Below are 23983 nucleotides of genomic sequence, written 5' to 3' on the forward strand. Positions count from 1 at the left end.
CTGCCACATGGCTGTTTTAGCTGCCATGCTGGTGTTTCTGACCAATGTTCCAAAGAGCTGTGGCTCGACTCTGAGGATTTCATCGACAAGAACCTCCAACTCTCGGTTACTGAACTTTGGATTCTTGGTAGTGGGCATGGTGAGGGGTGTGGGTGTGGATGGTGGGGGGTGTGTGTGGATGGTGGGGGGGGGGTGTGTGGATGGTTGTGGGTGTGTGGGTGTGGTTGTGCAGGTGTGTGTGTGAATGTGATGAGGGTGTGTTTGTGAAGGTGGTTGTGTGGAGATGTGCAAGTGTAATGTGTGGTGAAGCTTGTAGTAAGGTGCTGTAAGTTGTCTGTGGTGTCTGGCAGCAGTGAGTCTGTTGCAAAGGCTCATGGTTTGTGTGTGTGGGCCCTTTTTATTGGTCCATTGGTGGGTGTGGCTGTGTTTGAAGTTTGGGTGGGTGTGTTATAAGGAGTGGTGGTGTTTAGGGCCTCTGTTTGTTTTTGGCAGTTGCAGGTCAGTGAATGTGTTATTTTAGTGGTTGTTGGACATGTTTTGTGGCTTTGTGTCATTCGAATGGTGTATTCTTGTGTTGTTTTGTTTTGTCCTGGTTGTGTACGTGCGTTTTGAGCGTGTGTACGGTGTGTAGATGGGCCATTTGGTTGTACGGTGCTGTCCTTGTGTGTGGCTTGGCACGACTCGTACATGCGGTTGTGATGTTGGGGCATGGGGTGCGCTCCGTACTTAGGAGGTTGTGGTGGGGGTGCGACTCGAACGTACTGGGTTGTACTTAGACGGTGGTACGACACGTACAGGGGTGGGGGTACGACTCGAACGTACTGGGGTGTAGGTACACGGGGGTGTGACACGTACAGGGGTGGGGGTACGACTCGAACGTACTGGGGTGTGGGTACACGGTGGTACGACACGTACAGGGGTGGGGGTACGACTCGAACGTACTGGGGTGTGGGTACACGGTGGTACGACACGTACAGGGGTGGGGGTACGACTCGAACGTACTGGGGTGTACTTAGACGGTGGTATGACACGTACAGGGGTGGGGGTACGACTCGAACGTACTGGGGTGTAGGTACACGGGGGTGTGACACGTACAGGGGTGGGGGTACGACTCGAACGTACTGGGGTGTGGGTACACGGTGGTACGACACGTACAGGGGTGGGGGTACGACTCGAACGTACTGGGGTGTGGGTACATGGTGGTACGACACGTACAGGGGTGGGGGTACGACTCAAACGTACTGGGGTGTAGGTACACGGGGGTGTGACACGTACAGGGGTGGGGGTACGACTCGAACATACTGGGGTGTAGGTACACGGGGGTACGACACGTACAGGGGTGGGGGTACGACTCAAACGTACTGGGGTGTGGGTACATGGTGGTACGACACGTACAGGGGTGAGGGTACGACTCGAACGTACTGGGGTGTGGGTACACGGTGGTACGACACGTACAGGGGTGGGGGTACGACTCGAACGTACTGGGGTGTAGGTACACGGGGGTGTGACACGTACAGGGGTGGGGGTACGACTTGAACGTACTGGGGTGTGGGTACACGGTGGTACGACACGTACAGGGGTGGGGGTACGACTCGAACGTACTGGGGTGTAGGTACACGGGGGTACGACACGTACAGGGGTGGGGGTAGGACTCGAACGTACTGGGGTGTACTTAGACGGTGGTACGACACGTACAGGGGTGGGGGTACGACTCGAACGTACTGGGGTGTAGGTACACGGGGGTGTGACACGTACAGGGGTGGGGGTACGACTCGAACGTACTGGGGTGTGGGTACACGGTGGTACGACACGTACAGGGGTGGGGGTACGACTCGAACGTACTGGGGTGTAGGTACACGGGGGTACGACACGTACAGGGGTGGGGGTACGACCCGAACATACTAGGGTGCACTTAGACGGTGGTACGACATGTACAGGGGTGGGGGTACGACTCAAACGTACTGGGGTGTACTTAGACGGTGGTACGACACGTACAGGGGTGGGGGTATGACTCGAACGTACTGGGGTGTGGGTACACGGTGGTACGACACGTACAGGGGTGGGGGTACGACTCGAACGTACTGGGGTGTAGGTACACGGGGTACGACACGTACAGGGGTGGGGGTACGACTCAAACGTACTGGGGTGTGGGTACACGGTGGTACGACACGTACAGGGGTGAGGGTACGACTCGAACGTACTGGGGTGTGGGTACACAGTGGTACGACACGTACAGGGGTGGGGGTACGACTCGAACGTACTGGGGTGTGGGTACACGGTGGTACGACACGTACAGGGGTGGGGGTACGACTCGAACGTACTGGGGTGTGGGTACACGGGGGTACGACACGTCCCGGGGTGGGGGTACGACTCGAACGTACTGGGGTGTGGGTACACGGTGGTATGACACGTACAGGGGTGGGGGTACGACTCGAACGTACTGGGGTGTGGGTACACGGTGGTACGACACGTACAGGGGTGGGGGTACGACTCGAACGTACTGGGGTGTGGGTACACGGTGGTACGACACGTACAGGGGTGGGGGTACGACTCGAACGTACTGGGGTGTGGGTACACGGGGGTGTGACACGTACAGGGGTGGGGGTACGACTCGAACGTACTGGGGTGTACATACACGGGTGGGGGTTCGACACGTACACGGGTGTACATACAGGGGGGGGGTGTACATTAACGGGGAGTACGACTCGAACGTATGGGTGCTGGGGGGAGTGTTTGGCGCGTATGCGGGCACATATCTCCATGGTTGCAATGGGAGTTCGGTGCGGACGGTGTATTTACCATACGGTTGTGAGTTCGGACGCACGGGTGAGATCGTGATTCCTCGGTCTGACTTGACTTTTCACGTTTGTACGGTAAATCGTCCGAGGACGTGTCGGACACATTTTCCGACCCGAGGACGTGTGGGGAATGATTCCAAATGCGGTTCGTATGGACTTTTTACCATGCGAATCGTGATTGCCAGTTCGTACGGAACTTGTACGATTCGTACGGTAAAAAGACCGGATACGAGTCGCACGGGGATTTTTTCTACCGGATCGTAATCGGCACCTTTGTGTAAATTAAATCCAATTAATTTAACTGTTCCTATTCAACTCTATATTTAATTCTAATATTTGCTATTTACCAAACTTAATTAACATACTACTCCCACTACATACTGAACTTAATTAATTTACTATTCTCACTCCAACCTATATTAAATTAGAGTATGTGCTGGACACTGAACTAAATTAATTTAGTATTCCCTCTCCAGTCTATATTAAATAAAGATAAATGCTGGACACTGAACTTAATACATTAACTATTCTCACTCCAACCTATATTTAATTAGAGTATGTGCTGGACACTGAACTAAATTAATTTACTATTCCCACTCCAGTCTATATTTAATTAAGATAAGTGCTGGACACTAAACTTAATTAATTTACTATTCTCACTCCAACCTATTTTACATTAGAGTAGGTGCTGGACACTGAACTTAATTAATTAACTATTCCCACTCCAGTCTATATTTAAATAAGATAAGTGCTGGACACTGAACTTAATTAATTTACTATTCTCACTCCAACCTATATTTAATGAGAGTATGTGCTGGACACAGAACTTAATTAATTTACTATTCTCACTCCAAACTATATTAAATTACAGTAGGTGCTGGACAATGAACTTAATTAATTTACTATTCCCACTCCAGTCTATATTTAATTAAGATAAGTGCTGGACACTGAACTTAATTAATTTACTATTCTCACTCCAACCTATATTACATTAGGGTAGGTGCTGGACACTGAACTAAAATAATTTACTATTCCCACTCCAGTCTATATTAAATTAAGATAAGTGCTGGACACTGAACTTAATAAATTTACTATTCTCACTCCAACCTATATTTAATTAGAGTAGGTGCTGGACACTGAACTTAATTAATTTACTATTCCCACTCCAGTCTATATTTAATTAAGATAACTGCTGGACACTGAACTTAATTAATTTACTATTCTCACTCCAACCTATATTACATTAGAGTAGGTGCTGGACACTGAACTTAATTAATTAACTATTCCCACTCCAGTCTATATTTAATTAAGATAAGTGCTGGACACTGAACTGAATTAATTTACTATTCTCACTCCAACCTATATTTTATTACAGTATGTGCTGGACACAGAACTTAATTAATTTACTATTCCCACTCCAATCTATATTTAATTAAGATAAGTGCTGGACACTGAACTTAATTAATTTACTATTCTCAGTCCAATCTATATTTAATTAGGGTAGATGCTGGAAACTGAACTTAAATAATTTACTATTCCCACTCTAGTCTATATTTAAATAAGATAAGTGCTGGACACTGAACATAATTAATTTACTATTCTCACTCCAACCTATATTAAATTAGAGTAGGTGCTGGATACTGAACTTAATTAATTTACTATTCCCACTCCACTCTATATTTAATTAACAAAACTGCTGGACACTGAACTTAATTAATTTACTATTCTCACTCCAACCTATATTAAATTAGGGTAGGTGCTGGACACTGAACTAAATTAATTTACTATTCCCACTTCATTCTATATTAAATTAAAATAAGTGCTGGACACTGAACTTAATTAATTTCCTATTCTCACTCCAACCTATATTTAATTATAGTATGTACTGGACACTGAACTGAATTAATTTACTATTCCCACTCCAATCTATATTTAATTAATATAAGTGCTGGACACTGAACTTAATTAATTTACTATTCTCACTCCAAACTATATTAAATTACAGTAGGTGCTGGACAATGAATTTAAATAATTTACTATTCCCACTCCAGTCTATATTTAATTAAGATAAGTGCTGGACACTGAACTTAATTAATTTACTATTCTCACTCCAACCTATATTAAATTAGGGTAGGTGCTGGACACTGAACTAAAATAATTTACTATTCCCACTCCAGTCTATATTAAATTAAGATAAGTGCTGGACACTGAACTTAATAAATGTACTATTCTCACTCCAACCTATATTTAATTAGAGTATGTGCTGGACACTGAACTGAATTCATTTACTATTCCCACTCCAGTCTATATTTAATTAAGATAAGTGCTGGACACTGAACTTAATTAATTTACTATTCTCACTCCAACCTATATTACATTAGAGTAGGTGCTGGACAGTGAACTTAATTTATTTACTATTCCCACTCCAATCTATATTTAATTAAGATAAGTGCTGGACACTGAACTAAATTAATTTACTATTCTCACTCCAAACTATATAAAATTACAGTAAATGCTGGACAATGAACTTAATTAATTTACTATTCCCACTCCAGTCTATATTTAATTAAGATAAGTGCAGGACAGTGAACTTAATTAATTTACTATCCTGACTGAAATCTATATTTAATTATGGGATTTGTTAAATTCTAAAATATATTTACATTTTCTAATTTTTTTTTTTTTTTAATTAAAAAATATATAAACATTTTAAATTAACTTCCCACCCTTATCCCCTATAACCCAACATTCCGCTCCTAAAATTATTTGTAAAATTCTAAATTAAAGTTACAATTTCTAAATTATTTTATTAAAAAATTAACAAATATATAAACAATTTTTAAAACACTTCCCACCCTTATCCCCTATTAACCAACATCCCACTCCTAAAATTATTAGTAAAAATCTTAATTTATTTTACAATTTCAAATTATTTTTTTTGTTTAAATTAACAAATATATAAACATTTTTAAAACACTTCCCACCCTTATCCCCTATCAACCAACATCCCGCTCCGAAATATATTAGTAAATTTCGAAATTTAATTTACAATTTATACATATTTTTAATAAAAAATTAACAAATATATAAACATTTTTAAAACACTTCCCACCCTTATCCCCTATAAACCAACATCCCGCTCCTAAAATTTTTTCTAAAATTCTAAATTTAATTTACAATTTCTAAATTAATTTAAAAAAGATTAAAACAATATATAAACATTTTTAAAACACTTCCCACCCTTATCCCCTATAAACCAACATCCCACTCCTAAAATTTTTTGTAAAATTCTAAATTTAATTTACAATTTCTAAATAAATTTTTTTAAAATGTAAACAATATATAAACATTTTTAATACACTTCCCACCCTTATCCCCTATAAACCAACATCCCGCTCCTAAAATTATTTTTAAAATTCTACATTTAATTTACAATTTCTCAATTAATTTTTTTTTTAAATTAAACAATATATAAACATTTTTAAAACACTTCCCACCCTTATCCCCTATAAACCAACATCCCGCTCCTAAAATTATTTCTAAAATTCTAAATTTAATTTACAATTTCTAAATAAATTTTTTTAAAATGTAAACAATATATAAACATTTTTAATACACTTCCCACCCTTATCCCCTATAAACCAACATCCCGCTCCTAAAATTATTTTTAAAATTCTACATTTAATTTACAATTTCTCAATTAATTTTTTTTTAAATTAAACAATATATAAACATTTTTAAAACACTTCCCACCCTTATCCCCTATAAACCAACATCCCGCTCCTAAAATTATTTCTAAAATTCTAAATTTAATTTACAATTTCTAAATAATTTTTTTTAAAATTTAAACAATATATAAACATTTTTAATACACTTCCCACCCTTATCCCCTATAAACCAACATCCCGCTCCTAAAATTATTTTTAAAATTCTACATTTAATTTACAATTTCTAAATTTTTTTTTTTAATTAAACAATATATAAACATTTTTAAAACACTTCCCACCCTTATCCCCTATAAACCAACATCCCGCCCCTAAAATTAAATATACATTTCACATTTTAAATAAAATTTACTAATTAAATTTTACAATATATTAAAAAAATAAATTAACTTTTTTAAAACACTCCCCACCCTTATCCCCTATAACCCAACATCCCGCCCCTAAAACAATATAAATATTTCTCATATTATATACATTTTAACTATTTATACAAACAACTTCAAAATATTTACTAAACACACAATGACGATATTTTCACATGTCGATATTATTACTAACGATATTACTTACATCGACATTTAAGTAAAAAAAAACGATATTTTTCACATCGATATTATCTATTTCGATATTTTGTACATTCGATATTTTTGACTCGATATTTATGTCCCTCGATATTAAAAAGTCGATATATAGACTGCTCACCATTTTACCACCCCTGCTCAGCCAGTGCCTGTGCTCTGACTCATTAGAATGTTGAAGTCTGATGATGCCTCGGAATGTTGGGATTCAAAGACGTGAAGTGACAGTTGGCCATGGGCTGAGCAGCAGACAGGCAGTTCCTGTTGGGGCTCTCCTTCAGAACTTAAATACTTGTTATTTAGAACTATACTACTTGTCAACTACTTGAATAAATCTTACTGAATTACTACTACCTGCGTGGACCTCCTCACTACATTTGTTTCCTCCTCACTACATTTGTTTGGCGATGAGTTGGCGAAGAACCTACGTGTTGTAGGAGTCATCAAGCCGACTTATTTACTTCTGTAAAGTCATTTGGGTTATGTTTGTGCACTTCCTGCCTCACGCACTCTGCTTGACCCTGAGTCCACCATTCCTGTCAACAAGTAAGGAATGCGCACTCTTTGAACATTCTCTCACAGCTGTGCTTCCAAATGAGCATGGCGAAACCTAAAAGGGAAACCATCTTAAAGGTTTTACATGCAGTTGCAAGTGTCAACAAGCAAGGGAAGGTATGTTTTAAAACGACAGAAATTAATGGTACACAATATGGAACATGATTTCACTAAGCCAATAACTGTCTGTACAGCTTCTCACTGGTAGTAGTTCGGGATAGAAATGTCCCTAATAAATGAATTGCATAAGGTTGGCCCTTTTCTGCCGTGGCACAGTCAGTTGAAAAAACATGGAGTGGAAGGTAGTCCAGAGCTATTAACAGAGTCTAAGAGCATTGAAATGTTGGAAGCTCCATTGAAAACAATGGAGTGCTCCGGGCTTATAATGGCTGGTAGAAGCCCGGAGCTCCAACATTCCAATGTTTCTTTGTTCACAGCTCTGGCTGTGAACAAAGGCTTCAGGGAGCCCGAGGGGATTTCAACCCCCTCACGCTCCCTGAAGGCTTTATTTATTAGAACATTCTACCCTCTAGTGGCAGAATGTTCTAATAGCCTTATAGCCCTTCGTAGCAGGGCTATACCGGCAATTAAAGTCCCGCTGCTTTGTTAATGTCCCTCGACTTCGGCTCGGGCCTTTAACGCTGCAGCGGGCCTTTAATAGCCGGTATAGCCCGCTACGGCGGGCTTTAAGGCTATATTAGAGCATTGGAATGATGAGCACTCCATTGTAGTCAATGGAGTGCTCTGGGCTTCTACTGACCGGAAGAAGCCCAGAGGGCAACATTCCAATGTTGTTTTCCTTTCACAACTGATGCTTTGAACAAAGGCCTCCGGGAGCCCGAGGGGATTTAAACCCCCTCGGCCTCTGAGAAGACTTTGTTTTTACCAATTAAAACATTCCCCCCCTCTAGGGGCGGTATGTTCTAATAGCCTTAGAGCCCTCCTAGCGGGCTCTACCGGCCGTTAAAGAACCGCTCCCCTTCGGCTTGGGCCTTTAATGCTGGAGTTGGCCTTTAATGGCCGGTAGAGCCCGATACGTCGGGCTCTAAGGCTATATTCAAGTATTTAGTTCATTACAGTCTTGTTTTTGGAATCTTCTCGTTTGATGATGTGATTTCACTCGATTTCTATTAATTTAATGATTGTTTTTTGTAGTATAAATTGAACTTATTTCTTTTTAAAATATGTATTAATATTGTGTTGCTCTTATATGGTTTATTATGTATATAAAAGGAATAAAGATATTATGATGAGGACGAAGGCATTAACTGAAGAATACTGGCTCGGGGCAACTGTCCTAGTATCCGCCTTGACTCTGCTTCTGCCGGCAAGGTGATCTTGCAGCACTTTACACAAAACATATAGACAGGGCCACTAGAATTATGCGATTTTACAGCCACTGCGTTTCTTACATAATTATGGAGTTCCTGCATTTGTCATATAATCCATCCTCTTCATAAACTGCAGATTTTAACCACAAAAAAAACTTTTCTTTCTAGCTGAAATGGATCAAAAGTTACTAAAAAGGCAGCAACACGAATTGCCACCCAGTGGAAGGAACTTTGCGAAGATCAACTTGTCTCCTTTCGGTTGCTTATAGCTTTATTTGAGTGTTAAACTGCTACTACTCTGGTGATTTAGGAAGTAATACTATCATGAACAGCAGCTGCTGGCACGGTTCAGAGGTAGGCCGGCGGGGGAGGAGGGGGGGAGGACACGGGGAGAAGCAGGTATTAAAAAATAAAAGGAAAAATGTACCTTCTTGACGCTTCCTCTCTGTGCCTCTCCTCCGTAGTCCCTTGCTCTGCCTGAACAGGAAGCACAACAGGCTCCCAGTCAGCCAATCACAACGCTACCTTAGCAGCATTGTGATTGGTCTGAGCGACGTGGTTCGGCGCTCAGACCCTGACTGGGATCCTGGGTATGTTCTTCACGCAGGCTGTAATGCAGCCTGAAAGGGGGAAATCTTGGGCAGGCCAAATTGTCATTGCCAACTTAGGAAGGTGCTACCACTCCTCCCCTGCCATGCTCTGTGAGCAGGTAAACACAATGGGGTAACCCAGTGTCCCTTAGAGCCTGGGTAAATACATAGGTTCACAATTGTATATACGCACTCCGTCACTTGCACTGAGCACTCATGTCACCTTGAAACACTTGTCACTTTTGTATGTTGTTTTATTTGGACCGCCCGAGCATATGTATATCATGTTATTTGATGAAAATATTAAAAAATTCAATAACAATAATAAGAATTCTCTTGCAAGTGTTTTTTTTTTTTTTTTTTTGAAAACCTTTATTGACAGTTCAATAAGAACAAGTATGGGCCTACAACCCCCCAGGGCCGGCCGCTAAGCAATCAGAGCCATAACAACGAGTATAAACACAGGTAGCACTTCGGGGAGCAAGATCATACTGCTAATACTGTGAACAGCGTAAGTAGGGCACCAGGAGAAAGAGGTTTTCATTTTATGATGAAACAAGGCAGAAGGATCAGGTGACAAGCAATTTAAAACAACGATCACGGATATGAGGAGTAATGAACGTTAGCGATTTACAGCAATCTATTAGGTCAGTGGCGCAAACACAAGAACATCAGGATGGGGAAGAACATAATATACAGTTGCGCCCGCAGTCCCCCGCCAGAACTCCCCAAGAACACCCCGGAAGTTGTGAACACATGGAACGGCAACGAGGCATAGCAAAAGGAGGTGTATCACGCTGATCCCAGAAAAAGAAAAACAAAAAGAATCAGAGAAGAAAAAGGAGGCCATGGAAAAAGAGATGAAAGAATACAGAATCCCCTCCCCTAACCCCCCACCCTGCACCTCTGCAGATGAGTACGGCCCCCCCCCCCAGCAGTGTGCCTGTCGCCCTGGAACCAGACCCGAAATATAGAAGAATAGGGAAAAGGAAGTAGGAAAGGACCCCCACCAGACGGGGGGGTGGAGAAAGTATTTATAAACTGGAGGAGGGCCTTCATAACAGACCCCCGGCTTCTCCCTCCCGCACGGTAAGGTTCCCCTAAAGTGAACAAGGAACAGCACAAAAAACAATCTTCTCAAACCAAGATGGGGAGCATTATGCACCTATTGTGCCAGTAGCCATGTAAGGAGAGCACGCCACCCCTAAGCCCGCCCGTCCACTAGGCGATCACCCCCCAGGGGCCAGCCTCATCCCTGACCACTCTTTGGAATTCTGCCCATGTCGACCCCTCGACCCAGCACCATACCCAATGTTCCTAGGCAGAGGAATGTCCAACAACGACCGAGAAGCGACGCACCCAGGTGGGGTGGAAGTCTCTGAGCATCAACACAGTCCGCCGCGTGAAGAAACAGGCTTCCCAGTGCTGCCCCAGGATCTGCACTGCATGCAAGGTTCAGGAAGGCAGAAGCAGCCAAAACAGACATTAGTTGATGGAGTTGTCCCTGGGTCGCAGGAGGGCATGTACGGGATGAGGCCACCACATCCCACTCAGGTCCGACGCCTCCGGGACAGATCAGGCCCTCAGAAGGCCGAACACACTGTAGCGTACTGGCCGGAGCGTCCAGTTGTGTACTAACCTCAGGGGTGGCCGCCACAGCGTCCTCCTGCGCGCAGTGTGGGTAATCTCTGTGTTAGTGCGGACAGGCGGGCCGCCACTGCCCCAACTCCGACGCCACCCCATCGAGCTTACTCCCCAAGACCACGAAACCATGAACCAAGGAGGAGTGAAGAGTACCAAGAGCCTCGAGGAGGTCGCCGTACCCCAGAGCAGCTCTCTGTGATCTCGCCGCCACACTCCCAAAAGTCGTACGCTCACAGGCCCGCTGCGGCCCAGCGGACAGGATGGTAGGCTTCATCGCCCCAAGATGGCCGCCAAGTATGCCCGACCCTCACCGGGGCCGGGACCCCTGGACAAGCGTCGCGATGTCCACGTCGCGGGTGACCGGGTTCCGGGGGCAGGCAAAAAAAACCATCCGTGGTCACGGGCAACAGTCGTCCCCACCCCGGACCAGCTGCCGTAGAAATCCGGGGGCGGCCCGCGATGATCGGGGCAGGATACGGACGGCGGCCGGGCAGCTCACCAGCAAGGCAGGGGCAGTCACCGGAAGATCTAAGATTTGCACCCTCGGTCATGCACTCGGTCCGCTACGCTGGGCAGTAGAAGTGGCCACGCCGAAATATAGGCCGAGTTCGGCACCGCTCCGGTGGGCCGACTCCACCCAGTCACCACCGGCCGCTGTTGTCGCACTGCCACCCGGCCACAACGTCCACTCGATGTCCCGGCTCCAGGGCCGCACGGGCCGCAAAGTTCAGATGCAGTTTTCTCCGGCGATACCGCAGCTAGAAACCTCGGAGTCACACAGTCGGGAGCCCCTCTCCCTCAGAAACACGACCACGTAGCACAGGTTAAGGATCTCAGGCAGGATATCCGGGCGGGATGCGGAGGTTCACGGAGCCGGGAGTCTACGCTGCCGTCCCGGTCGCCATCTTGGCTCCTCCGCCTTGCAAGTGTTTTTGAGTCTTTCTCTCTTTGGGGTTCTGATACTCGTCTTTACTTTGTTGCGCGCATTGATTTGTTTCACTTACATTGTTACTGGATTCTTTAAACAAGAACAAGTTTCCATATTTCTATTGATTTGATCTTTCCAACAAAGCAGTTGTTGCTCCCCGACAGAGCCATTGTAGTTCACCATATGCTCTGTGAGCAGAGCAGCCCCGCAAAGCTGCCGCAGTAGTACAAAATAAAATCATAATAACGCAACTCATTTTTATTTTCCTTTTATTTCACTGCTAAAAAGCAGTGGGGTGACGCTCCTCCGCCTTAGCGGAGAGCTGCCACTGAAAAATGTGCCATATTACGCCACATAATTTGGCCCTACCGGGTCGCAGAATTCAAGTGGCACTGAGACATTTGCAAGTAAGGCTCAGACTTCAGCTCCACTCGGCTGTGCCCGAAGGGTGCGGTCTTGGTGTCATGACTGCATTCCTGTGCTGAGGGGCACAGCAATTCTCAGCAACCGGCAGGGACTGAGTCATCAGCCCTGCTTGTAGCCGCAGGCGCACCCTGGATGGTTGGCCAGCCTCGTTTTTAAAGCACAGATCGAGTGTTCACTTCTAGCAGGCTGTTGTTAGGCAGACAATACCGAGCCTGACCCCACAAGGCGTCCCTTGCAACATCTTTTCAAAAGATCCTTTGCATCTCGGAAACCTTTTATGTGGATAGGGAAAAATCTGGTTCAGCTAAAACTCCGAAAAACAAGCATTTACAATGCAATGGTCTCGGCATTGTTAAAGTTAGAGCTGTTGTCTTGCTCATGACATTATTCTTGTTTTTGTTTTTAAAACATTTAAAGAAACGGCATTGTTATTTACAATGTTAATAGCTTAATCACTCTCCAATGCGAGACCTATTGCATTTGCACTCACACACAGAGCCACACACACACAGCCACCCAAACACAGAGCCACCCACACACACAGAGCAACCCACACACAAATAGAGCCACCCACAGAGCCACCTACACACACAGTTACCCACACACAGACAGAGCCACCACGCATAGAGCCAGACACACAGCCACACACACAGAGCCACATACACAGAGCCACACTCACAGAGCCACACATACACACACAGTGGCTTCCACAAACCTTCCAGCACCTGTGACGAGATTAGCAATAAATCATTTAACAGTGTTTAAGGCACGTGAAACCTAAAAAGGGTGCCAGGTAGTTGAAGCTCCCCCCACAGCCGAGCATCACAGCGAAGACCTGGTCTCTTGGTCTCTTGGTAACACCCACTAGGAGATATATGTCCCTTCCACTCTGGAACCATCACGCCCCACACCCCCTTTCCCGTCACACGTTCAAGGGTACCCCCTCGCCCGCCTGGCAACCGCATCCCATGGCCACCCCTTCCGTGCCCAGCTCATACATTCACAAAGCTTCCCCAGCTAGAGCCCTCCTACTACCCCTCCTTCCCTCCTCTCATTTTCACCTTCAAAAGATGGCGGGCAGGGAAGAAAAAAAATTCCCTCCCGTGAGCAACGCTCTTCTTCCTGCAGTTCTGGGAGCCATGCACGGAGAGCCTCCCCCCGTCCCCGCCCCTACCGCCACGGCCTGCGCAGCCCCTGGAGCGGTGGAGCCCTGGAGCGGTGGAGACGGCGCAGCGGCGCCCAAGGATGCCCGCTTCGGGGGAGCGGAGAAGCCATGTATAAGCCAGGCTTGTCGTCCGCTCCAAAGCGCGCCCGGGCAGTGCTTTGTTACATTGTTGCGGCGCACAAAGGCTGCGCGGACACACATAGATTACTTGCACCCCCGGCCGCTCCCGCGCCGTGTGCCTCGCGCTCCCTCCAGTTGCTGTTCTTTTTTTTTTATCCTCGCCGAAGCAGCATAACAGACGCGCTCCTTCGAACACCAGAGCGCCTGCGTAGCACTGGCCCGAGCGCACGCTGGGAGCTGTAGTCCCATGGGTAGCGACGGCGTGATGCCACAGAACGTCTTCAAGTGCGAGGAGGACGACAAGCCCCAGGTTCCTCTATAACCGCTCGCCCCTTCCCTGTTTGCCAGGAGGGCCTGGGAGCAGGAAGGGGAAGGCGGTTAGTGTATTGGGGTTCTAGGCGCCATTAATCCAGGATGCCCAAAGCCTGTACTATGTTCAGTGCCCATGTACGCTCTGTGGTTTTACAGTTCTCAGCGTGGACGATATTTGAGGGCATACTTTAAAGCAGCTCGATTTTCACCCATGGTTTCCAAACTTCGGCAGAGGTAAAACAGGACCGTTCTTAAAGCGGCAGTGCTGGCGTACCCTCAAGACCGTACTGAGATAATGTGACAACCCAAACAAGGCAGAGCAAAAGGCAAGCACACCACTGCCTTTCTCCGAGGCAGAGCAGAAATGCCTCGGAGAAACGCAGTGGCGGTTTCGAATTCGGGGGCGTGTTTTCCTTTACTCTCCTCTTGCCATTGGCTGGAGGAGATAATTAGACTTCTTGAAAAAAACACGCCCCCGAATCCGAAAAGGACGGGGCCTAATCGGAATGACGGACCTCTTCTCCAATGGCTGGCCAGCGTTCAAGAGGCCAGCCAATGGAGAACAGGGGAGAAGAGGGGCGGGTTCAAGACCCTCTTCTCCAAGTCATTAAATCTCGGTTCGAGACTGCGCAAGCGCAGCCTTCGAGCCGAGACCTAAAAAGTACTATTGTTTGGAGGCGAGGCAGGAGGGTGTGGGCGCGCAGGGACACAGGTAATCTACGTAACAGAACGCCCGCAAACATGCTTATTTAAAAAAAAAAAAATTACAGGTAATAAAAAAACAGGCAAAACAAAAAAACAACTACATGTTTTTTTGTATTACCTGTAAATTTGGATGTCACATGCCAGATTTGAATAAGTATATTTTTATGTGATTTGTATGATTTAATGTGCTTTTAATCTATATGTATTGATGTATGAACAGCATGGCGTATACCAGAAAAGACAAGGCCCCGTTTTCAATTGTAATATCATTGTTTTAATATTTCCTATTGTTCTAATAGTATTTTTATATCATTTCTACAGTAATAAAATGAAACATTGTCACAGATAATTGGGTTCAGTGTTTTAGTTTGTGCATGGTTGAGGTGTGAGTAGGAGGGTGTCTAGTGTGTAAGAGAATTTAAGTGTCACATGGGGACGACACCACTCTGACTTTTTGATCTGATTAATAAACCTATTTTTCTTAAATTCCTCCAGCCTGCACTTGATCAGTTTTGTAATAAAACGCGATCATATCAGTTGGGATTACCATTAATCTCTCCACATCACTACATAGGTTGTGTGAGATTAATATATAACCCGCTGTGGATCGCGATAAATGCCCAATATGATTAAAACACCCTGGATAGGGCCCATTTGCGCTTCTATTGAGGATAACCAGCCGCTCATAGATTTAAAAACTTGGAAAGCAGCATCATTTCTCTCATCCATATTTTTTAATTTGGCAACTCAGGTTCAAGCATATTCCATGCCTTCTCTTGCGCTTCACTACAAATTCTGAATGAAGCTCTATTCGAAATTCTGGCATTTAAATCTCCCCCTATAAGGTTAGATTTCATCTCACTTAAAGTTGATTCATTGCTGCCAGAGCATCTGCACAAGTTGAAAAGCAACAATTTATTTTGCATTGATCGGGGTAATATCAGGCCGTCTCCCACTAGATTGTGCTCTGTAGTTTCTCTGACTTTCATCCTTTTCTTTCACTAGTGATAGAGTGATGTTCCAAGGGTCACAGCATTAAGTCAGATAAATAAACAGGGAACCCAGTCCACCTCTCCAGATTCCAAAATCTGCCCCTCGGCCATCAGACAGCATCTCCCTCAAAAGAGAGACTTGTCTTATGACCAGGACTAGCAGTGAGGCAGTGATGCAGGCTCTCAGGAGTTCAGGAAATCCCTCTGGGGAGGCAGAAGCTGTGTCATCTGCACGGCAAACTATGGAATACTTTTCAAACTTAAGGAAATGACAAATCTACACCAATTTAGAAAAGCACTAAAACGTGGCTGTTCAGCCAATAGTTGCCCTGGATCTTTACAGTCCCCCCTTCATAACTAAGGGTCATCTGTTTTCCACATACATATGTACAGGCAGCCCCAAGACGTCTCCAGGCAATCAATAGCTTCATAAATATAATTGGCATTTAATTTTCATTTTACAGTTATGCATGAGTGCAATACAACTGAAAATCTATGTGACTTTATGCAAAATATGATTTACTATGGGTATGCAAGCTCAAGCCCTACCAAAACATAAAGGCACACTTAGGGCCCGAATCCGACTTTAGGTAGTGCGGGGCCCGCCACCGCCACACCCCCGCACCACTAAGAGTCGCTGCCGCCCACTTGCCCTAATTACAAGTTGTTTGTAATCTGGCAGGCAGCGTGGCGGTTCCCGCTGCGGTGCCTCTTTCAAAGGCGGCAGTGCCTTTGAAATAGGCACCTCTATGGAAATGCCTCTCAAGGTTCCTGCTCGGCATGGACTGTAACATTCATGGCATACAGGAACTGGTGGGCCTGCACACAGGCGAGCACATGTTGTGCCCTCTTTTGTGCATACACAGGGCACAGAGGCACAAGGGGGCCGCCAGGATTTCCATGCGGTTCCACCACCATGAAAACCCTGGTGGCGAGGAAATTCATAATATGTTTGGCGGGACCGCTGAGGTCCTACCAAGCATATTGCGGCCTCTGACTGCAGCGCTACTGCCAGGGAACAGCAGTTCTCCAGCAGCTGCAGCATCCGACCGCCTCAGTCGTAACTGGGCAGCTGGACCGCGGGTACGGCGGTGGCTGGGCTGCCACAGCCGCGCCATCGCGAGTCTGGCAGTCCGCGGACCGCCAGACTCACAATTAGGTAATGTCTGCACTTTCAAATTTTTATTAAATATTTTTGGAAATATGCATTTGCAATTCCTCATCATGCAGAAGCAATATTTAGAAATAAATAGAAAATGTAAGTAAAGACAAGTGAACAAGTAACATTGTCTAACTCTTTAAAGATATTAGCAAGTACTTGTATCATTTTCAGCTCTGCAGCATTTCCGGCAGTTATGTTATGTTTTAACACCTCCATGGAAGCCTCAGTCTCGTTGGAAGTGGTTTTTGGGTTTGGCTTGGATGCAGACATTCCAATGGAAACAAGCAGGAAGGGTGGGACAGGGAAAAAAGAGTTTTAAACATAACATTTAGGAAGCAAATTAGAGAATGGATGGCGGACTACTGGCCCACCTGGTCACGGGAGACCATGGCCTCTACCCAATGACAGAGCACCACCCGCTATTGTTAGAAGTCCCTGGCTGCATGAGAGGGATATTATTATAAAGTCAACTACACAGGTAAGAGTGTGACTTATTTATTCACCACCAACACAGTCCATGCCTTCCAGTCACAGAGTACACCAGACAGGCAGCAATAGACTGTTCGGACAATGGCAGGGGAGTACCAAATGGGAAGGATATGGGGGGAGGGGTATTATTGGAACATACCAAGATTACAACACATCTCCCTGGGCAGGGAAAAACAACGAAACAAAAAGAACATGTTGAGAAAAACGCAGCTGAATTAACATGTGATTGCTGCACCAACAATGGGGTCAAACATCAGAATAGAAGCATTTTAAGTAATACTATAGTCTTTGTGCCATGAAGGACGTCTGATGTTTCTTGTCAATCTGCGAACAAGGTCAAAGTTAGTAGACGAGGATACGGCTACTCCTTCCCCCGTTTGTGGAGATTTGTAATTGACCACTCTGTCCATTCCCAACGTTTGTCCATTTTCCAAGTGGACAACATTTCTTCCTACACTTACAATTTTGACCGGCTCGGAAAATCTGGAATAATTCCTCCTCTTAGCCGGTGGAAAGTCTATACGAACCCAATCACGGAACATACCAAGATTACAACAAATATCTAAAGTAATCAGTGCAGCAGTCGGTGGTTAGATGCACTGATGGCAGAGAAAGCAGCCTATTTCGTTTAAATAACAAACTCCAGTGCAGGATTTAATTATTGAAGAACAGAAATCGATAGCCCTGCCCCTGATGTGCTGCGAGTTTTCTATCACTGCATCTATTAGTGCATTTGGGTAATTTCTGTAGTTTCGTGTTTTGGATCCACTAGTTTTTTCCTGGCTGCCCCAAGCAGGTGACCTTTATGTTGGCAGGACTGCCCTAAATAGGGTGGCAATGGGTAAGGACATCAAAAATAAGGCAGACCTTCGACATGTCCAGTGGCGCTATGGCAGATGTGCCGTCAGTCAAACCTGTCCAACAGAAGGGCCAAGGAGTCTCTGCTCCTGGAAACCTGGTGGTACCCACTCCTAAATGAGTCAAAAAGGCTGCTGCTAAGGGTGGATGACCAAAGTCTCCTAAACTCTAGAATCCCCTAAAATTATTTTCTGCTGCACATCTTAGGTTAAGACTGTTACACTGAATAAAGAAAAGACTGCTGGTATGAGTGGGAAAAATCCAAGGAATTGTGAGTTGTTTTTTTTTTGATTCTAGAAAATAATGTTTGTATTAATGTGAGCAAGACACAAATGCTACTGAATAATAGTTGTTTGCTAAGCCTAAAAATGTTAAAATAAATTATTTCAAATAAAATACACCTTGCTTAGAAGTGTAGGGATTATTCATGTCACTGCAAAGAAAGTAAATTCCAATGTGTTTGTGTTCCTGCAACAAATGGTTTTATTTTGATGTATCATAAAAAGACAAGAATTGGCAAAGCCAATATGTCTCGCTGATTGTGAGTGCTTATATTGGCTTTGTCAATGGCCATGTTGTACAGCAGTACAGCTGCTGTGCAGCATGACATGGAAAGAAAAAGTGGTTTAACGTGGCCACTGCAGGGTGCATAACAGCTCTTTTTTCATAGCATGGTAAACCGCCCCTTGTCCTGCCAAGCATGCACAGTAGGCATTCCTATGAACCCTTGAGTAACCCAGAACCCCTCTCTGACAATATCTTGATGCAACTGTACCAAACATTGCCTCCCCTATCTGTAACGGTTTTACGCGAATGACATTAAACAGTGCGACGCACTCCAAGCGGGGGAGCGGGAAGGTTTTCTTACTTGTGCAAAGAGATGGAAAGCAGAGCAGTACTGCACCATCTTCACACCGAGCACTAAGACTGCTATGCCTGTTTAAGAGTGGGAGACCAACACCGATATGTGCATTTTTGTTTAAGAGTATGACCAATGTTTCGCTGCCATTTAATTGCGTCTTAATTTTGAGGTTATGGGACTTCTCCAGTCACCAAAATGGCCGAAGCATCTTCATTTTTGGATGGCACGTGATCGAATCGCTTTTTGCGTTATAGGCTGAAACTATCTCACCCTGTCTGTGCTGCGATTGGTGTTTTGCTTGCTGGTCCCTCCCCTTGTTCAAACATGAAATGGAGAAGAATTGTACACAACTTGTTGTTATAATATCAGTAGACAGTCCATCCAGAACACCAATGTATGTATAAATGGTCCAATATTTTTGTTTGAAAAAGGTTGCAACCCTAAGACCTGTCCACTATTTCAAGAAAACAGTTATATTCTCACAGTGGTTCGAACCTCTATTGCTACACAGGGATGTGGGGCGGAGAGGGACTGTGATGTAAATCATAACATAGTTTGCTCCCTGAAGCGGAGGGACGGGCTTACGTGAGAGCCAGTGATAGATTTTGCCCAGCAGCAAAATGTGGGGATTAAGAGCAGAAGCGGCTATGTTGGATTTCAAGTTCAAGAATGTGTACAGACAAGCTGTATTGATGCGTAGCTGTGGCTGCCTGCCTGGGGACAGTGATAGATTACACCCGGGGAGAAAGGGGAGGAGATTAAGAGCAGAAGTGGCCAGGTAGGATTTAAAGTTAAAGGATGTAGTGATACGAAGCCGCGACTGCCTGGCTAGGGACAGTGTATTTGCAAGGGAAGTAGCAGACTGAGATGTAAGTGCATGGATGAAAGTCCGATCTAAAGCAAACTCAGGTTTTTAAAAAAAATTAACTAAAATCCAAACGCAGACCCACACAGCTTTGAAAATAAGAAACAGTTCATTTATAATACAAATCGCAAGCACATGCTGGCTTTACAGCGTAAAGGACAAGGAACACAAAAAAACAGGCAACGGCAAACACGAGCAGGAAACAAAGAAAACAATAGTCTCACAAAACTAACACATAAGCACCAAAGCAGATACCAGTACTTGGACGGTGCTGCATGGGAGTAATCAAAACACAAAAAGGAGGGAAAAAGCTGAAGATTCACCCCTAGCAAGTAAGCATTTTTAAGGGACAATCAAAGGGACGAATACAAAGGTAATGGACGGGCTGTAAGCACACCAAGTGTATACAACAGGCCTCTAAGAGACAGCGCAAGCGCTGCCTAGGCTCAACCTAAAAAACAAGCACTTAAATGTCAATATTCTGCCTTGTTACTTATGTGGTAAGCAGTAACTGTATTGAAAAAATGCTGAAAGAGAAAGGTCTTGGGTTATATTTCTGGTTTACTTGTGCACTATGTATGAAGTTTAAACATACATATAAGTATTTAGAAAACTAAAGTATAAATATTAAAATGGAATTTCAAGACTTTCAAAGAGAATGGAAAGCAAATTAAGTTGTATTTTTAAGTATTACTTGGGTATACATTTGTTTAGTTTAATAGCACAATTCTCGTGGTTGTACAGTAATGTAAAGTTCATAGAAAGAGGAGGGTGGAAGAGTGTTACAATTGTGTTTGTATTTTTAAGAGCTGAAGTTGATAGAAGTGTATTTTAAATTGTTTAGGGTTAATCATTTGAGGTAAACAGTGTTTTTTTGTTATACTTGCAAAATGTTATGCTTGTTGCCCGTTGGTTTCTGGGATGTTTTGTGGATGTTTGCGTTCTAGTGCAAAAGACTATTTCAATCTTTAAAAGGAAGTTTTTATGTCTTCTTAAATATTGTCAAATTCAACATAAACATAAATTGCCCCTTTTTCACAGAACTGCCACCACAGGACTGGAGTATGATGTGCACCTGGTAAAGGGGGAGGTAGGTTAGGAATAGTGGGCATTGCAAGTTAGGTATGGTGGGTCGTATGTTTGATATGGTAGAAAGAGGTATTGTAGGTGAGGTTTGGTAAGTAGGTCCACTCTCAAAACAGCTACATATTAACTATCATCCACTGCACTAATGGACAAATATGTGGACTATAAGCAAGTCAACTTGAAATGAGCACGCCACCATTTCTGGAAGACTTCAGACTCCTCTGGGCTCCCAAACGTATCTGACCAAACCACCTATCTTTCCTAAACTACCATGACTTTAATGAATTCTTTCGAGAACTTACACATATCTAAGAAGGTACCCTAGCCCTTCTTATGGCAAGACCAGATTCTCTGACTTTTGATGAGTTCTGAGAAGTCTATTGGTGTGATCCCTTTTAACCTCCTACATATGCATAAAAATCTGCAAACTGGTACTCTACAAATTTTAAGAATAAAAAAGAACCTTATAGGCTACATCTAAAAAAAATCAAGGAAAATCTCTTCAGCCTACAAGAAAAAAGCCATTCTGGCCAAATCAGACATTTTAAGTTAACTGCTGGTAGCGGAAAAAAAAGATGAGAAAGTTCTTCCTAATGCTGGATGAATCATATACTCCAACAGGAAAGACTAATTTACAGCAGACAAAATTAGGTGGTTTTGCAAAGTATTTACCTAAAAATATTTTATGATAGAAATTGGGTTCCTCTACATTTGATACCTATGATAAGTTTAACTAAGCAATCCAATACTTCATGGTCTAACTTTAAACTAGTTACAGAGGAGTCTCTCAATGACATAGTACATCTAACAACACTTTCCAGCTATGCAGATGACTCAATACCACCAAAACTGGCACATAAATCAGTCAAGCTCTAATACCTAACTGGCTTGAGGTTATCAGTTATCACTTCATCTTTGAAAAGTGTTTCTAATCCAAACCTTTTGAGAAAGTTGGACATGTTAAATCACTGCTTGAAAAGCAACGATGGACCTAAGCTACCTGAAGAAGTTTGGATAAATCACAAAACTTCTGTTTCTCCTGAAACTTATGGCATTATGTGATGCCAGCATTCCGTCCATCAATTGTTTCTTTTGGATATGTCGCCCTAAGTGGGAAGGGTATGTCCAGACGTGGGTCCCGTGCTCACTACACCACTGGATTCAAGCTAGCCTGGCTGATGAAGGGTGACGCCCTGAAACTGGTCCCATGATGCTTGTTTCCGGTCCAGGGAGGACCTGGCTTGGCAATTCGGGCTGGATTGTTCCCACAAGGAACAGGGTCAAGACTGATTTGCATATGGCTGGATCCAAACTGGGGTGGAGTGGTGAGCAAAAGAATGATGGATTTAACCCAGATCTTTTTGACTGGGGGTGAATGTTTGCATTGTCTATCATTCCGTCCATCAATTGTTTATTTTGCATATGTCGCCCTAAGTGGGAAGGGTATGCCCAGACGTGGGTCCCGTGCTCACTACACCACTGGATTCAAGCTAGCCTGGCTGATGAAGGGTGATGCCCTGAAACCGGTCCCGTTTCCGGTCCAGGGAGAACCTGGCTTGGCAGTTTGGGCTGGACTGTTCCCACAAGGAACAGGGTCAAGACTGATTTCCATATGGCCGGGTCCAAACTGGGGTGGTGTGGTGAGCAAAGGAATGATGGATTTAACCCAGATCCTTGTGACTCTGGGTGAATGTGTGCATTGTCAGCATTCCGTCCATCAATTGTTTCTTTATGATGTGATGCACGCCAACTCAAGAACTATCTGAATGAAAACAGCTTCACTGACAGATTCCACTCAGGTTTCCAGTTGGAGCACAACACAGAAACAGTGGTAGATGATGTCCTTAGATCTTTTGAGGTCAGAGACAGCTGCTGTCTAACCTTTTTAGACCTATACTTGCCCTTTTAAACAGTGGCCCATAAATCCTCACATAATTAAAAAAAAGACTCAGTAACATAATACTACAATTAGATGAATCCAGTGCTGTTTAAAGATTACAGTCTCTCTTTAAACCGCTCCATTCTACCTGTGGTGTGCAACAGGGCTCAATATTGGTATCTCTACTTACCAATATTTGTGTAGAATCACTTGGGTCTGTACTAGCGGATTTAGGGCTCTCTGTAGATTATACCCATTTATACTGTGGAGGCTGTGGGAACTTTGATCACCGTCTAATCCTTTTTGCTTAACTAGCATTTACAAATGACTAAACGATCAATGCCTGAAATAAATGAACAACAGAATTTCTTCGACTTTTCCCTAACCTGACTTTCATATGAATGAAAACTGCATTAATGAACAAGTTACCTTCTGTAATGATATATCTGTAAGAAACATAGGTTAGTTATAGATTCCTTACCTTAGAAGCTCCCCTAGGCATCAGACTGGACCCGGAAAGTTTTTCGTCAGCAGTACCCCTGCGCGTCGGAAGCTGGCATCAGTTGACTCAGCTTTCGTCGCCGGTGTCGTGGTTGCAGGGATGACGTCGCGGTAGCTACATAGACACCACCCTCGCGCGTTAACGTTAGTTCTGTACACTACTTTCCATGCCAGACGCGCAGAGCCATGCAAGACACTGACCACTGGTGCACAAAACTAGGGCCCTGAAAGGATGACCTTAACCCTAGAAGTCAGTTCGCAGAACGGGGAGGATGGGTGGGGCGGTAAGGAATCTATACCTAACCTATGTTTATTACAGATATATCGTTACCGAAGGTAAGTAACTTGTTCTTCTGAAAGAAACATTCAGTTATATATTTCTTACCTTAGAATAGATATACCAGCAATTCCA

The sequence above is a fragment of the Triturus cristatus genome, chromosome 8 (assembly GCF_964204655.1).
Source record: "Triturus cristatus chromosome 8, aTriCri1.1, whole genome shotgun sequence".
In the NCBI taxonomy this organism is placed as follows: domain Eukaryota; kingdom Metazoa; phylum Chordata; class Amphibia; order Caudata; family Salamandridae; genus Triturus; species Triturus cristatus.